This window comes from Penaeus chinensis, chromosome 9 (assembly GCF_019202785.1).
Source record: "Penaeus chinensis breed Huanghai No. 1 chromosome 9, ASM1920278v2, whole genome shotgun sequence".
Classification (NCBI taxonomy): Eukaryota; Metazoa; Arthropoda; class Malacostraca; order Decapoda; family Penaeidae; genus Penaeus; species Penaeus chinensis.
The window spans coordinates 42684186-42689185 of NC_061827.1; the positions used below are offsets into that span (position 1 = coordinate 42684186).

At 44.5% G+C, this 5000-nt stretch overlaps 1 protein-coding gene across 2 annotated transcripts in view; it reads left to right on the forward strand.

The window, feature by feature from the left end:
* The first annotated feature begins 3359 nt into the window (after positions 1-3359).
* The window catches only part of LOC125028594, a 52765-nt gene continuing 51124 nt past the window's right edge, over positions 3360-5000 (forward strand). Inside the window, exon 1 of one of the 2 annotated variants that reach the window (XR_007115117.1) lies at positions 3360-3680. The gene's annotated coding sequence lies outside the window, so the exon portion shown is untranslated. Of the gene's footprint in view, positions 3681-3835 lie in introns of those variants that run through there. The other variant, XM_047618053.1, reaches the window with a different exon arrangement.

Consider the following 5000-nt stretch of genomic DNA (forward strand, 5'->3'; position numbering starts at 1 on the left):
CTCTCCCCTATTCCTCTGTCAGGCTCTCTGTCTGTCTGTATTTGCTTCTCTCACTCTCTCTCTCTTTCTCTCTCTCTCTCCCTCTATCTCTCTCTCTCTCTCTCTCTCTCTCTCTCTCTCTCTCTCTCTCTCTTACATCCCTCTTTTTTAACCCCCCTCTCCCTATACTCCCGCCCCCCTCTCCTTCCTCCAGCTGCATCGCCCATTCCTCTCTCTCGACGTGCCCCCCTCTCCTTCACCCTTCACCCTATTACTACCCTACCCTATCCTACCCCCATCTACCCTCCCCCTCCCTGCCCTCTGAAGCCAAGCCCATGCAGCCAGCTTAACTTCCCCTTCTGCCCCCCACTCCCCTCCCCGTCCTCTCCCCTACCTCCCCTACTTCCCCTATCTCCCCTAGAATGTAGCCACGCGCTTGGTCACGCAATTCAGTTCTTGCAGTTGAGTCTTTGCCCCTACACGTCGGAGGCTACCTTAACGTACGTGTTTTGTTATTGTTATTATTATTATTATAATTATTGTTATTATTATGATTATTAATATCTTTATTATCATTATTATCATTATTTGTTATTAGTATTAATCATAAGAAAAGAATAACACGCAAAATAATAATAATAAAAACAAAGAAAAAAGAAAAAAGAAAACAGTGAAAGAAAGAAAAGGAAGAAGAAGAGAAAAAGGGAAAAGAAAGAAAGAAAAGATAAAAATCATAATGGTAATAATAAAGATGATCATAATAATAGATATAAAAATAGAAATGAACAAAATAAAACAGAAGGCAAAAATAAACAAATTATTGTTCTCTCCTCCTCACAACATGAGAAGAAAAGAAAAAAAAAAAAAAAAAAAAAAAAACGAAAAAAGAAAGGAAACAGAAACAGAAAGACGAAAAAGAAAGAAAGAAAAAAATACCTCCCCCCCCCCTCATAAGAACTTCTACTTTTACCTTGTGAATCCAATATCTAAAATCTGTAATTGCTTCTACCGCCACCAGAGTGCGACCAAGGCTAAGGTTACTCCCCCTCGACCCTCCTCCTCTCCCCTCTCCCCCCCTTCCCCCCCTCACAACAATTAAAGCTACTGGAAATTGATTTTCCACCGCCCCTCCCCCTCCTCTCCCTTCCCCTCCTACCCTACCTCCCCCTCCTCCACCCCAACGCCTTCCCTTCAACATACACCCTCTGCCCCTCTCCATCCCCCCCTATCCTGCCCCTACCTTGCCCCTATCCTGCCCCTACACTGCCCCTACCCTCCTCTGCGCTCCCCTATACTTCTAGGGGGGGGGGGTTACGAGTATAAGGGAAAGGGTGGTTGGGGGAAGTAGTGGGGGGAGGGGGGGGTAGGTGACCAACCCTACATAGGCTTTCGTTAATTTTGTTGTTGATGCATATTTGAAACTTTGTTTTTTTTCTTTTTTTTTCTTTTTTTCTTTTTGCGAATGTTCTTCTAAGGGATTAAAAAAATTAGGTCTCTCAAGGACAATTTCGTCAGAGAGAGAGTGATAAACTGATAATGAATTTGGGGAAAAGAAGAAATAAAGTGAATATTCACCCCACTCAAATATATATATATATATATATATATATATATATATAAACAGAGCACAACAAACTTAATAAAATATAAGGCAAGATACTTGTAAAAATGTTCTTCGAGGAAAATCAGTGCTTCTGAGAACAATTACCTTATCTTCCGTGCGTGAGCTTTTTTTGTTTTTTTGTTCTCTGAATAAGATTTTCGATTTAGTTTTATAAATCTAGTTGCTAGAGAAATTGACTTTAACGCAAAGACATACATGCAAGTGAAAGCATAAGCGTAACATGCATATACATACGCAAAATATGCGTCAATATTTATATTGTACACCTACATACACACATACATTCATGTATTTGTTTGTGTGTGTGTGCTTGCAAGCGTGTGTGAATGCATACACAGCAAATACTAAATATGTACAAATGCATTCAAGTTTATCTAATATGCATGCATTTATACATACAAACACACACACAATATTAATATATATATATATACATATGTGTACATGTATATATATATATATGTATATACATATGTATATATATACATATATATACATATACATATATATATACACTCACACAATACACCCATATATATACATATACATACATATGCATATATGTATACATATATAAATACATACATATAAACATATATATATATAATTTACATATGTATATATATATGTGTGTGTGTGTTTATGTGTGTGTGTCCGTGCGTGTGTGTGTGTTTGTGTGTGAGTGCGTGTGTATGTCTGTGCATTTATATACAAACTATATCTGCATGTATATAAACACACATTTATGTACATATATATACATATATATATATACATATACATATATATATATATATATATATATACATACATATATATATATATATATATATATATATATATATATATATATCATATATCTGAGTGCACCGAATGAAGCTCAAAGAAACTTATCGTAACTACATTGGAAAGCATCGAATTCCTTTTCGTGTCACTTCTGAAGAAACTGACAAAACTTTGAAAACATTTCCGCGCAAACCAAAAGGAGTTGGAACTTGAACAACATACAGATTCATGCGACTTAAAAAGAGTAGTTCACTGCCATTCACGTGAGATAAACATGAACCTTTTGGTGTTGTCTTATTGTGTCTCTGTTTTTTTTTTTTTTTTTTTTATTATTATTATATCTGATGTTTTTTTTTTTTTCTTCTTTTCTTTGAATCTTGCTCGTTCGACACACTTGAGGTGAGGCGTTCGGTCCTCGGAGTTCCGCGTGTGACTCGCCTCCACAACACGTGCTCATCTGCTCGTGCTGCGACCGACTGACTCAACACTGACACTCTGCCATCAAGCTGGTGGAAAGTGGCTGTTCGCGCCATCTGTTAGCCACCGCTCTTACTAGATTAGTCTCAATGACGAGTATCGACCTGGTCTCGGGAGTCAAGTCATGTTGCTAGCAGTGGTGACGTGCGAGGTCATTCAACTATGACCTGACGGCGGCGGCGGCGGCGGCGGTGGCGGCCCCCGGGTCATGCAGGTAGACAGCCATGGTGGCGGCCGAGTGCTGGAGTCCGCGATGGTCAGTGTCGAAGGGCTGCTATAGCTTGACGGCCGCTGCCCGCCACTGGTCACCTAGGCCCCGCCCTCCGAGCGCCTGCGCGAGGATTGGCCGTCTGAAGGGTAAGGCGGGGCCAGGGGCGGGGCGAGGGCGGAGTCTCAAGGCCGACTGGCCAGTGGGCGCCTGCGCGTAGGGTCGGCCACTCGGCGGGGCGCGTGCGCGAGCCGGCGCGGGACCGTGCGAGCCTTGGCGTCCCTCACAAGGCATTCGCGTGTGCGCCTCCCTAGCGTGCGGAGGCGCCTGGAACCTTGGGAGTGGTGCAGTGTTGCACAGTTGCTACCACCCACGCAGTCCCTTAGCAGGTCTGGGTGGCGACACTGCCAGACCAGTGTGTGTCAGTGGCTCAAGTCAAGATTGATCAGAATGTGTGAGCTCCGTGGTCTTACAGGCAAAGTAGCGGCCTAAGGTCTCGCTGGAGGTGCATATAGTGGACTATATGTGGCCTGCGAGGCGCCAGTGCCGTCGCCTCGCTCTTTCCTGCAGGATACGTGCGTCGCGGTCTCCTCGCCTCTCCTGAAAGTAAGCATTGTTTCAGTCTTTGATTTCAGGCTTTTGCTCTCTTCCCGACTCTGGTCCCGGGCGTCGGTCGGTGTGCTGGCCACGAGGACCTCGAAAGTCAGCAGTCTTTTTTGGGGGGGAGGGGGGGGGGGGGGGGGAGGGGAAAGTAGCGCCGGTGCGCAGTGGTTATTGCGCAGGTCCGTAACACCCCCTAGTGAGCTCTCATTGGTTCTGCCAGACTCTGCTTGTTAATTGGTAGTAATTTTTGGAAATTAAACAAGTGGCGAGGGTCGGGCCGGCCTGGGCCACCTTCGGCAACCCCGCGTCGGCCATTTTGTACGGCGAGGAAGGCAGGTGATGGCGGTGGCAGCAGCGGTGTAGGCCTGTGCTCAGCCCACGCCCTTAGCCGCCTCAGCCGCCCACGGCCCACCACGAGGCGCCCACACACGCCTCAGCCCACTTACACTCCCTGGATTTATGAACTTCGTACTTGTTCAACTTAATGTTCATTAAACAAAAACAAGTATATTTGTAAATATCTACAATATTGTGAAGAGAGAGAAAAGTTACATATGTTACAGTCAGAAAAAAATAACGGTTTTCCTAAGTACGGAAACTACTTGTGTAACGTTGCTTGTTGAAAGCACTCAGTTGCAGAGGGTGACTAAGTGAGGGACTGGGAGAAGGCAGGGGGCGACGGGGGACGGTGGAGGAGGAGGGGGGGAGGTGTCATAGTCAAGCAATCGCTCTCGTACGAATTGCAATATCATTGCAGACTTCAGCGTTGCAAGAGCCAGGGATAAGCCAAAGTCCCTGAGTTCGTTCGTTGTATGTGTGATTTTATTTATTTTTTTCTGTCTTTAAAAAAAAAAAAATGTTGTTTTGAAATCGGAGTCTCGTTACTATTGAGTCTGAAATGATCTGTCTTTAAAAGAAAAAGTTAGTTGAAAATAACTTGACAGGAATCGTGAGTCGAAGTCCCAAGTTTCTCTCTCTCTCTCTCCCTCTCTCTCTCTCTCTCTCTCTCTCTCTCTCTCTCTCTCTCTCTCTCTCTCTCTCTCTCTCTCTCTCTCTCTCTCTCTCTCTCTCTCTCAATCGTCGTGTTGTACCTTCCCCGCCTCGGTAACGTAAGAAAGAGCGAAAGTAAGAGAGAGAAGGAAAAGTGCACGGAGTCCACAGTAAACAGCGGGACAGAAGATTACGATGAGAGAAAGGGTGACCGCGTAAGAAAAGAGGGAAGAACGAAGAAGAAAAACAGTTCATGAACGAGGGCCATATTCCAAGAGTTCGTGTGTCTATCCCTCTCGGTGTGTCTTGTCTTCTCCTTTCTCTGTGTCTGTC